The sequence below is a fragment of the Loxodonta africana genome, chromosome 16 (assembly GCF_030014295.1).
Source record: "Loxodonta africana isolate mLoxAfr1 chromosome 16, mLoxAfr1.hap2, whole genome shotgun sequence".
Lineage (NCBI taxonomy): Eukaryota > Metazoa > Chordata > Mammalia > Proboscidea > Elephantidae > Loxodonta > Loxodonta africana.
This window is the reverse complement of record NC_087357.1, coordinates 55,804,146-55,817,089: the sequence shown is the minus strand read 5'-3', so window position 1 is coordinate 55,817,089 and position 12,944 is coordinate 55,804,146. Positions and strand designations below refer to the sequence as shown.

The following is a 12,944-nucleotide window of genomic DNA, read 5'->3' as shown; positions in this document are numbered from 1 at the left end:
TTCCAATGATCATGAAGATGGCGCAGACCAGGCAATATTTTGTTTTGTTGTTCATGCGGTTGCCATGAGTTGGAGCCCACTTGACAGCAACTAACAATGACAAGTTGTTAAGTAGTGGACAAACTATAGGTTGATTGCCATTGTGTTAGGTGGCTACATATTGTTCTATCAGCTTTGTTCGATGTTTGGAAGTACTGTTGGGAAAAGGGACTTCCGGAGAATATCAGGGAAGTCTTATCTCCTACAGAGAGGTGTATCTGGACTATCTTGATGTACCATTTTTGTACTCCAGAGAAAGGGACCCTAAGTAGTTATTCCTTTTTGTAGGGGAGCATGTCCTTGTAAGTGAGGGTCCAACGGTCTAGACATGGGCGGCAGTGGCTTTGCGGAGTTGCATTCCTATGCTGAGAGTCTTGGGATATTATATGGGAAGTAAGGTCATATCCAGCCGCCACCAGTATGAGAAAGCAGTAGTTGCAGGTAACCCATTGCAAGCTAACTCAGAAAAAACTTCCAGGGTCATTCAGTGGACAATTTTGGTCATCTCTTCATAGACAACAAAAATACACATTCAAGTAGGGGCTATGAATAGGGAGGTTTCATTCGAAAGGCAGTAAGAGCCCAAGACAACAGCATCAATTTCTCCCTACTCCAGGCTATCCTACGTGCACACACATCGCGTCATTCCATTGCTTAAAACAATCTCTACTAGATTGTATCATGGAAGTCCAATGCCTCAGCTTAGTGCAAAAGGCCCATAGCAATTGGGCCCCAAACTCCTTTTCATCTTTAGCTCCACACATTCCAATTAATTAATTCCATGTGCCTTTGCACACTGCATTCTCTCTGCATAGAATGACCTGCCACCATTCACCCGACAAATGTACACACGATTTTCCAGATCCAACTCGAACATTACATGCTCTGATATTCTCTTCTACCTATTCCCCGATGTGGGTTTATTAGTATTTATATTATTCTTTTAATTCCAGAAGCAATATGTCCATACTTTAGAGATATTCTTTTGTTGACTATCTCATTAGACCATAAATTCTAAGAAAATATAGAAAATGTCTTACTTTTTTTTTTAGTGAAGTAAACTTTACATAATGAACTACACAGATCTAAATATAACATTTGATGAGTTTTCACAAATAGATATACCTATGTAACAACAACCACAATCAAGCTATAAAACACTTCCATCACCACAGAAAATTCCCTCGTGTCTGTTTCCAGTCACTCTCCGTCTCAGTAGATTTCTAGCTTCTTCTGATTTCTATCACCATAAATTACTTTTCCTTGTTTTTGAATGTCATGTAAACGGAAAAATACAGTAAATATTCTTGTGTTTGGTTTCTTTCACTTGTACTCTCTTCAGTAGCTGAGTAGTATTCTATAGCATGAATACACTACTTTTTTTTTTTTTTTTACCCCTTATCAAATTGGTGAACATTTGGGTTGTCCCCAGCCTGCGTTTATTATAAGTAAAGCAGTTATGAATATTCTCGTATACCTTTTTTGTTGACATATATTGATATTTCTTGGGGGCTGTCTTAGAAGTCTGCCTACCACAGCCCCTATATCCCACCCCCATGTCACACCTGCCTCACCTTAGTTGAGCTCTGACATCACATACTGGGCCACTGTGTCTCACCCAACTCTGGCATAGACCCCTACCTTGCTTGGCCCCTCCTGTTGGCTTTGAGCCTGAATTATTCAGGAAGGGAAGGAAAGGAAGGGGAAGAAGAAAGGATGAAAAAAACTCTCTAATATATTTTTAGCTATTCCCTTTTACTTATTTTTTAGTATTTGCTCTATTGTTGTTAGGTGCCGTTGAGTTGATTCTGACTCATAGCAACCCCGTGTGACAGAGTAGAAGAGCCTCATAGGATTTTCTAGGCTGTAATCTTTACAGGAGCAGATCACCAGGTCTCCTACTGAGCCACTGGTAGGTTTTAACCACCAGCCAACCATTCAGTTAGCAGCTGAGCACTTAACTATTGTGCCAACAAGGCTCTAGGGATTAAAATATGCATCCTGAACTTAACAGAGTCCATTCAGAGTTAATATCATACCACTTCACATAAAATGTAAGAACTTACAGTAGCATAACCCCCTGTTCTTTGTGCTATTGTTGCAATATATTTTACATCTACAAACATTACAGACCCCACAATCAATACATGTTATAATTTTGCATTAAACAGAAAAAATCATAGCCTTTTATATATGCCCACATATTTACCATTTTGATGCTTTTGATTTCTTCACGCAGATCTAAGTTTTCATCTGGTGTCATGTTTTCTTTCATACTGAAGAAATGAAATTGGGTGCTGGCTGGCCGCGTTCTCGTCTGGAGCTTGGGGTCTTCTTCCAAGCTTATTCAGGTTGTAGGTGGAATTCAGTGCCTTGCAGGTATAGGACTGAGGTTCCTGTTTTCTTGTTGGTTGTCAGCCAGGTTTTGCTCACAGCAACTGGAAGCCACCCTCAGGTGCCAGCCATGTGGCACTCTTATGATCTGACCGCTTACCTCTTCAAAGCCAACAGGAGAATCTCTGTAGTCTGCTAAGATGGGACCTTATATAACAAAAAGTAGTGGCGGGGGGGGACTCCAAAAAAAAAACAGTTGCCGTGGTATCAAAATGGTGATCTCGTGTGCAGAGTACAAGCATTCCATAGGGTTTTCAAGGCTGTGAACTTTTAAAAGCAGATCACTAGGTTTTTCTTCCAAGGCCCTTCTGGGTGGGTTTAAACTGCCAACCTTTCGCTTTGTAGTTCAGGGTACACAGGCTCATGCAAGGCAAGGCATTTGAAAACTATTGTTGTTGCTGTTGGGTGTCATCCAGTCAATTTTCAACTCATAGGGACCCCATGTGCCAGATTAGAACTGCTGCATAGAGTTTTCTAGGCTGCAGACTTCGTGGGAGCAGACTGCCAGTCTTTCTCCTGCAGAGCCACTGGGTGGGTTCAAACCACCAACCTTTTCATTAGCAGCTGAGCGCTTGACCATTGCACCACCTCAGCTCCGGTTTAAAACAAGAGAGCTTTAAAAAAGTTTAAATTTCTGTACCCCAACCTGGGAATCTGAATCTTAAAAAACAAACAACAAGAAAAATCCTCATCAGTGAGTCCTTCCTTCACTCCCACCCCTATGCGAGAACGGGATAGGAGTGATTCTTTTGCAACCCAGCACAGGTCAGTGTTCTGAAGAGCTGGTGCTTGGGAATCACAGGAAGGTGGAATGAGATGTTACTAAGATGTAAGAGACTTGGGTTCTGCTAAGAATAAGAATGCTTATTAGGCCAGTGTTACAGATTGAATTGTGTCCTCCAAAAACATGTGCTGTCAATCCTAACCATGCGGTTATAATTCCATTTAGAAATGAGTTTCTTTGTTATGTTAATGAGGCAGTATTAGTGTAGGTTATGTTTTAAGTCAATCTCTTCTGAGATATAAAACAGTAGATTAAGCGAGCAAGCAAACAGAGATGAGGGAATGTAGATGCTATGCCACATGAAGATCACCAAGGAGCCAAGGAACAGAATCTGAAAAGAGACAAGAGCCAACAGAGAGAGTCTTCCCCTAGAGGTGGCACCCTGCATTCGAACTTCTAGCCTCTTAAACTATGAGAAAACAAATTTCTGTTCATTAAAGCCATCCACTTGTGGTATTTCTGTTATAGCAGCACTGGTTACCTAAGACAGCCAGTAATGCTCCAACAGCAGTGTGCAAACCTGGATCCATATTAGAACCAAGTGGAGAGCTTAAAAGTTTTAACATGTTCTCAAATTTTAATATGTATCAGAATTTCTGATTAAGTCTGGAGTGGGACCTAAGAATTCGTGTTTCTAGCAAGTATTCCCAAGTGATACTGGTGTTGCTGATCCTGGGACCACACTCTGAGATCCAGGGCTCTAGATCTTTGCTATTCAAAGTGTGGTCCATGTACAAACAACACTGTCATCATCTGAGAACTTTTTGAAATACACAATCTTGGGCCCCACCTCAGGATTTGCATTTTAATAAGATCTCTAGGTGATTCAGACGAATATCACAATTTGAGATTGGGTGATGGACAGTTTTAACATGAAGCCACCAATATGCAAGGAGCTTCTAAAAATTCTTTTAAAGAGTCTTGTTTAGTAAGTTTGGTGGGGATCTAGAAACTATACTTTTTAAAACAAGCTTCTGAGGAGATTCTGATGAAGATATCGAAGGACAACACTTTGGGAATATCCACCTTAGGCAAATCTTTAAACCTGTCTCACCCCAATCTCCTCTTTTATAATGAAGGCAATAAATGTTGTATTTGTTTAAAGTGAGTGGAGCTGAAACGTTTGGTGCCCTTCCAACTCAAAGGTCTATTTCTTTTTGTTCTTTATAAAAAATAAAAAAGTTAAAAAGGAAGCTCACAAGTCTGTTTGGGTCTTTCTAGGGCAAATTTACCTCCCAATAGAAGAGAAATCACACCTTAAAAAAATCCCCTTTAATATTTTTACAGCAATAGCTTACACTTTGAGATTGCTTTAAACTATTTAAAGCCTCTCACATGTATTTTCTCAACATGCAAATACATATATAACATATAGCTGTTCAAAATTTTTATTTATTCTTTTATTCTTTCTCCCAGGGTATTTTAAAAACATGATTTGTAGTCACCTACATTATTAATTTAAAAGAATTGTGGAATGTTTACTATATGTAGGCACTGAGGACATACAATGAAGAAAATAGATAGGTCCCTTACTGTCAAACACTACCTCAGAATCCTGTGGATTGGTAGGGAGGAATGGGATGATGGGGAGTATAAGACTTGTTAAAAGTGCAAATTTCTAGGCATCAGTTTACACTATCAAAGAATGAACAATTCTTGACCTCTACTGGGGGCATTATACCATGCTAGGTGATAAGGGAATATGACAAAGAAAGATTAGAGTCACTGCTACCTTATAAAAACTTAAAATTTACTTGGGAGGAAGATGTCAAACAAACATATAAGATGGAGTTTGGGGTGAAGAAAAAGTTTGTAAACATAGTGGTCACGATTGCACAACATTGTGAATATAATTCATTCACATTGTGAATTGTATACTTAAAAATGGTTACAATGGCAAATTTTTATCATATATTTTATGCAATTTTTATCATATATAAATTTTTTCTTGGTTTTGTAAATATATATAAAACAAAACAAAACAAAACAAAAAAACAGTTGCCGTCGAATTGATTCTGACTCATGGCAACCCTATAGGACACAGTAGAACTGCTCCATAGGGTTTCCAAGCAGTGCCTGGTGGATTCTAGCTGCCAACCTTTTGGTTAGCAGCTGAACTCTTAACTTCTACCCAGACTGCTAACCTAAAGGTTGGCGGTTCGAAACCACCAGTGGTTCTGAGGGAGAAAGATGTGGCAGTCTGCTTCTGTAGAGATTTACAGCCTTGGAAACCCTATGGGCTTGCTATGAGTCAGAATGGACTTGATGGCAGTGGGTTTGGTTTTGGTAATATACCTACATATTACTGCAATTGTGCCTTGAGTATTATGCTTTTTTAAGAACTACATATTTGGGATCAAATTGACAACAGCAGCTCGAATGATTAGACAGGAACTTTAGGGGGTAGTGAGTTTATGTTAATGAGGGAGGAATAACTCAGAAAAGGAGGGTGAGAATGGTTGCACAATTCGAAGAATGTACTCAATGTCGCTAAATGGTACATGTAGAAACTGTTGAGTTGATGTACGTTTTGCTGTGTATATTCTCAATGACAAAGTAAATAAAATTTAGGAGAAAACAAAAACAATACAAACACAACTAATAAAACAATACAAACACAACTAATAAAACAATACAAACAAAAGCAAAACAATACAAAACAAAAATCCATGTGAACTAAAGTATCAGTGCATGATAGTTCTCATTCATTCATTCAAGAACAACAAAAATAAAATATTTTGAGAGCCATAGAGGGTAAGTGCTAAAGAAGTTCAAACAAAGGGCAACATTGTGGACTGTAGGGTAAGGGAAACCTTTGTAGAGGTAATAGAGCTTGAATGGAAGGAAGCACTTGGATAAGCAGAGGAATGGAGAAAGAAATTTATAACGTAAGCAAAATGGACAAGAAAATCAGCATGATGTGCTCCACGTGGAGTCCAAGGCTCCTGTTGGGGACTAGAAAGTAAATATGACTAACTAGGTCCAATGGGTTAAGATCAGATTGTGAAGGATGATAACTGGTTTTCTTCTGGACCGTTTTGGAAACCTACAGTAGATTTCCTATCTCTCCCTTACTTCTCTAAGTTCACCAGACTGAGACTTTTCAGAAACTGTTATAATAACGTCAGGGAAACTGAAGTTAATGAACCTAGTAACAACAACGACATGACTAACTTAGAAGAATTCTTCAAAACAAATTCACCAAAAAAAAAAAAAAAAAAAAAGATTTGGAGAAATTATTTACAAACCATATATCTGATAAGAGACTTATATCCAGGATATGTAAAGAGCTCTTATAACCAATAATAAAAAGGCAAATAACCCAATTGAAAGGTAGACACAACATTTCAATAGACTTTTCTCCAAAGAAAATATATGGATGACAAACAAACATCAGAAAAAGTGATCAACATTTTTAGTCTTTAGAGAAATGCAAATCAACGAGATACTACTTCACACCCACTAGGACGGCTATCATCAAAAAGTCAGACAATAACAAATGTTGGGAAGGATATGGAGAAATTGGAGCCCTCATACATTGCTAATGGGAAGGTAAAATGGTGTAGTCACTTTGGAAGCAGTTTAGCTGTTCCTCAAAATGTTAAACATAGAGTTCCCATAAAATATGACCCACTAATTCCACTCCTACGGATATACTTAAGAGAAATGAAAACATGCATCTACACAAAAACTTATACACAAATGTCCATAGCAGCATTATACGTAATAACCAAAAAGTGGGAATAATCCAAATGCCCATCTACTGGTGAGAATGGAAAAACAAAATGTGGTGTATCCATCCCATTGCCATCGAGTTGATGCCAACTCATAGCGACCCCATAGGACAGAGTATAACTGCCCCAAAAGGTTTCTAAGACTGAAATCTTCACTGAAGCAGACTGCTACATCTTTTTTCTGCAGAGTGGCTGGTAGGTTTGAACAGCCCATCTTTTGGTTAGCAGCCAAGTGCTTAACCATTGTACCACCAGGGCTCTTTGGTGTTTCCATATAACTGAAATATTACTAATAAAATGGAATGAAGTACTGATTTATGCTATAATATGGATAAACCTTGAAAACATTATCACAAAAACCCACATATTGTATCATCACATTTATATGAAATGTTCAGAACAATGCCCTTTATCACCACTCTCATTCAACATTATATTGGAAGTCCTAGTGAGAACAGTAAGGCAAGAAAAGGAAATAAAGGGCATCCACATTGGTAAAGAAGAAATAAAACTATCCCTATTCACAGGCGATATGATCCTATATACAGAAAATACTAAGGACCCCGTAAGAAAGCTATTGGAACTAATAGAAGCATCCAGCAAAGTGGCAGGATATAAGATTAACATACAAAAATCAGTTGGATTCCTTTACATCAATGAAGAGAACTGTGAAAAGGATATCAGGAAAACTATACCGTTTATAATAGCCCCCCCAAAGATAAAATACTTAGGAATACATCTAACCAGGGACATAAAAGACTTACACAATGAAAACTGCAGAGCACTACTGCAAGAAACCAAAAGAGACCTACATAAATGGAAAAACATATCATGCTCTTGGATAGGAAGACTTAACATTGTGAAAATGTCAGTACTACCCAAAGCGATGTATAGATATAATGCAATCCCGAACCAAATCCCAACAGCATTCTTCACTGAGATAGAAAAATTAATCACTAACTTTATATGGAAGGGAAAGAGGCCCTGAATAAGTAAAGCCTTATTAAAAAAGAAGAACTAAGCAGGAGGCCTCACACTACCTGTTCTCAGAATCTACTATACAGACACAGTAGTCATAGCAGCCTGGTACTGGTACAACAATAGATACATAGACCAATGGAACAGAATTGAGAACTCAGATGTAAATCCATCCACCTACAGACAGCTGATTTTTGACAAAGGACCAAAGGTTATTGAATGGGGAAGAGACCATTTCTTTAAAAAATGATGCTGGCAAAATTGGATATCTATCAGTAGAAAAATGAAATGGGACCCATACCTCATACCATATACGAAAACTAACTCAAAATGGATCAAAGACCTAAATAAAACCCACTGCCGTCAAGTTGATTCCAACTCATAGCTACCCTATAGGACAGAGTAGAACTGTACCATGGAGTTTCCAAGGAGTGCCTGGCAGATTCGAACTGCCGACCTCTTGGTTAGCAGCCGTAGCACTTAACCACTACACCACCAGGGTTTCCATATAAAACCTAAAACTGTAAAGATCATAGGGGAAAAATTAGAGACAATGTTAGGGGCCCTAATATATGGCATAAAAAGATGACCAAACATGACTAAAAATGCACACACAGGAGAAGATGAACTAGGTGAATAATAATAATAAAAAAAAAAGATGAATAGGAAGCCCTAATTAAACACTTATGCTCAGCAAAAGACTTCTCCAAAAGAGTGAAAAGAGAAGCTACAGACTGGGAAAAAATATTTAGCTACGACATATCTGACAAAGGTCTAATCTCTAAAATTTTATAGAAAACTTCGATACCTCAATAAAAAGACAAATAATTTAATTTTTAAAAATGGGCAAAGGATATGAACAGATACTTCACTGAAGAAGATATTCGGTCTGCTAACAAACATATGAAGAAATGCTCATTATCATTAGCAATTAGAGAGATGCAAATCAAAACTCCAATGAGATACCACCTCACCCCAACATTATTAGCACAAATCAAAAAAATAGAAAATAATGAACGCCAGCAAGGATGTGGGGAGATTGGAACTCTTATACACTGCTTGTGGGAATGTAAAATGGTACAATCCTTATGGAAAATGATACAGCACATTTTCCAAAAAGTTAGAAATACCATATGATCCAGCAATCCCACTCCTAGGTATATACCCCAAAGAAATAAGAGCCATGACACGAATAGACATATGCACACCCATGTTCATTGCAGCATTATCCACCATAGCAAAAAGGTGGAAGCAGCCTAAGTGCCTATCAAAAGATGAATGGATTAACAAACTGTGGTATATACACATGATGGAATACTCTGCAACGATAAAGAATAATGATGAGTCCATTTAACATCTCACAATATAGATAATCTGGAGAGCATTATGCTGAGTGAAACAAGTCAATCACAAAAAGACAAGTATCGTATGAGACTACTTTTATAAATTAACAACAATAGGTTTACACACAGGGGGAAAAAAAGACTCTTTGATAGTTACCAGGGATGGGAGGGGGAGGGAGAGAATATTACCAAAGAGATAGACACAAGTTAATATTAGTGAAGGGAAAGGCAATACACAATATGAAAGAAGTCAGCACAACGTGACCAAGGCAAGAGAGGACACTGAGAGGAATGCAGGAATAAAGGACAAATATGGTAACTACTATAGTACAGACAATTCTGCAACAATAGAATCAATAAACAATAATCTATGAAATGGTACACAGAAAAATAGACAGATATGCCAAGAGGGGAGGTAAGGAGTAAGGGAACACTCCCACCAGCAAATATAGGTTTGGAGGTGGAAATTTCTAAATATATGACTGTAGGTGCTCTTCATATATTAATGGAGACAATAGAGCACACAAGTGGTACAGTTGGGGAAACTTCTTAGATATAACCAAACACTGCGTGGGATGAAGTTCCCAGACTCAAAGGCAAAGGACCATAGACCCAGGGGACATCTATGTCAACTGGCACCACATAGCTCTTAAAGACAATGTTCTATATCCTACTTTGGTGAATAGTGTCTGGGGTCTTAAAAGCTTTCAAGCTGCCATCTAACATACAGCTATCAGTCTCTTCTAGTCTGGAGCAAAGGAGAGGGGGAAAAAAAAAAAACAACTAAAGACTCAAGGGAACAACTAGTCCAAAGGACTAATGGATCACATGAACCACCACCTACACGACCCTGAGACCAGAAGAACTGGACGGTGCCCAGCTACCATTGTCAACCACTCCAACTGGGATTACAACACAGTGTCTTGGACAGAGTGGGAGAGAAAGTAGAACAAATGATCAAATTCATGAAGAAGACCAGACTTACTGGTCTGACAGAGGCTGGAGGAACTGCTGAGACTATAGCCCCCAGATACCCTTCTGACTCAGAATTGAAGCCGCTCCCAAAGCTCAACTTTCAGCCAAAGATTAGGCAGGCCTATAAGACAAACAATAACACATGTGAGAAACATACTTCTTAGCTCAATCAAGTATAGGAGATCAAATGGGCAACACCTGCCCAGGAAAAAAGACGAAAAGGTGGGACCAACAGGAAAACTGGTCACATGAACACGGTGAACCCATGGTGATGACACAATGCGGGAGTGCAGCCAACATCACAAAATAATTTGTGTATAAATTTTTGAATGAGAAACTAATTTGCTCTGTAAAGTTTCACGTAAATCACAATAAAAAATTAATCAATTAACTTTAAAAAAATAAGTAAAAAAAAAAGTGCTCAGAATAGGTAAATCCTTGTAGAGATAGAAAATAGATCGGTAGTTGCCTAGTGCTGGAAGGTGGCGGGGGGGGGGCGGGAAGGGTGCCTTAGGATCACTCTACATGAAAAGGTTTTCTTTTAGGGATGATGGGAAATGTTCTAAAATTAGATTGCAGCGATGGTTTTGTAAATAAACCTAAAACCATTGAATTATATGCTTTAAATGGTTGTACTTTATGGCATGTAACTGTCTATTTTTTTTTTTTTTAACTGTCTCAATAAGGGGGAGCAGAGGAGTCAGTTCTGTCTTCATTGGTATTTGAATCAAATCAGGCCTCATCACTTTCGCTGGCTTTCTTCTGGATTCTTCGTGAGGTCAGCCCTATCCAAAGCTTCTCTTTCAAGGCTGCTGTTTGTGTATTTCCACCCCTCCAAATAATAAAGGAAAGATCTCACAACTGTCCAGCCCAAACGTCTGTAAAGTAGAAGCTCTCCACCCTGGCCATGCATCAGAGTAGCTACAGTCACTTTTAGAAGCCTGGATTGGGACAGGGAGGCCCTGGGAGCAGTGGCCCCGTGGCTAACCCATGGGCCAGGCCCAGAGCCGTGCCCCGGGATCCTCTGACCACCTCTACAGGGTCCCTCCCAGCTCCGCTTGCTCAGGATCCACCCTCCGGGCTGACCACCAGCTAGCTCTACAGGCTGAGGGGAAAAAAACACTGTCCGGTCCTGCTTGGCCTCGCAGCAAGGAAATGGCAAGGGCAGGGCTCCTGGTAACCAACACCCACAGCAATGAGAAGCCTGAACTTCATGTCACCCCGCAGTGGGGCTGCAGTGAGTCAGTTCTCCAGGACCGGCCCAGCTTGTTGGAGAGGCCAGATAGGTTCTGCTGCCCTTCCAGTAACTCATATTTAAAGGGAAATCTCTGCAGGATATGGAACCGCCATTGTCACACTTGGAATACAGAGTGGTTGCCGGATCCTGTTAGTCGGGGAAAAAAACCTTCCAGTGGAAGAAGTGGAATTAAGGTGGCTGACAGATTTGGAGACGTCTGTGGACAGGATCGCTGACCACCAAGTGAAAAAGATAAAAAGTTCCTTGGGATCAGGCCGGATGTGCTTAGCCTCTCTGCACACCCGATAGGTGACTAAGAGTGCCAGTGGACTAGTTTATGAGGACCTTGGAGGAAATTGACTAGCCGATTCTGTCAGATATTTTCAAAGAGTGTAGAGTGAAAAGGAGGGGTTTGGTGAAAAGAAAGATTCAGGCATTCCTGGCCTGATTGTAACATAGTGAGGAAAGGCATCTGCCAGGAGTTCAGCTGCTGCAGTCTACAAACCTGGCCCTGGCAAGTGTGGCCAGTGGACAGTGGCTGCACTGCCCTGAACAAGCACTACCAGCTCTGCCCTTTCTAGAACAGAAGTTACAGGTACAGCTGGGGACAGTTGGCTGATTACCATTTCTGCTCCTCCGCCCAACTGTCCTTTATGAAGACATGTTGTCTTTGTGAATTTAAGTAGAGTGCACTTCTGTTTTCTCATTATGCCTCTGTGTGGCTGTGCTGTTCAGTGCCCAAATGTCCACAGCTCTTTTGACTTATGGGTGCTTTCTTTGGGCTGATGAGAGCCCTTGCTTGTCCTGGGACAGCACCAGGCTTATAGGCCTCCCTGGTCTTCAGAGGAAACCCTGGCGGTGTAGTGGTTAAGAGCTACAGCTATTAACCAGAAGGTCAGCAGTTCAAATCCACCAAGCACTCCTTGGAAACCCTATGGGACAGTTCTACTCTGTCCTGTAGTGTCACTATGAGTCATAATCAACTCAATAGCAATGGGTTTGGTTTTTGGTCTTCAGATACAACAGGGCCTTACCATCCTATAGTCCCCAAACTGTAAAATCAGAAGCACCAGGAGGCGGAGTACACTCAGGAGTGTTGGGAGTGACTCAGAAGAAGTGTTTGGCACATATATAGTTTAAGCATCCTTCACTGTGGCCTATTTCCCAAACAACTGGCTGGGTTGTTGGCTCACAGACTCTGTCCTCACTGCCCCACTAACCCTATCCAGCCACAGGCCATGAGGTCTCAGGGGACCATGGGTGGGTGGGGGGCACTGTGATTGATTTTCAAACTTTTTTGTTCCCAGGCAAATCTCCGTTGGTTAGGACCCAATGTTTCATGAATCTCTGTTTGAAACTAGGCCAGAACCATGGCTTGGGAAGAGCAGAGATGGGGATCTAGAGAGATGGCGAAGCAAACCATATAATTGTCAGGAGTACCAAGTGCTTCCTTCAAGACT

At 40.2% G+C, this 12,944-nt stretch overlaps 1 pseudogene; it reads left to right on the top strand.

Moving 5' to 3' along the window:
* The first annotated feature begins 11,237 nt into the window (after positions 1-11,237).
* LOC104845830 (BAG family molecular chaperone regulator 1-like) lies at positions 11,238-11,932 on the top strand (annotated as a pseudogene).
* Positions 11,933-12,944: the final 1,012 nt, after the last annotated feature.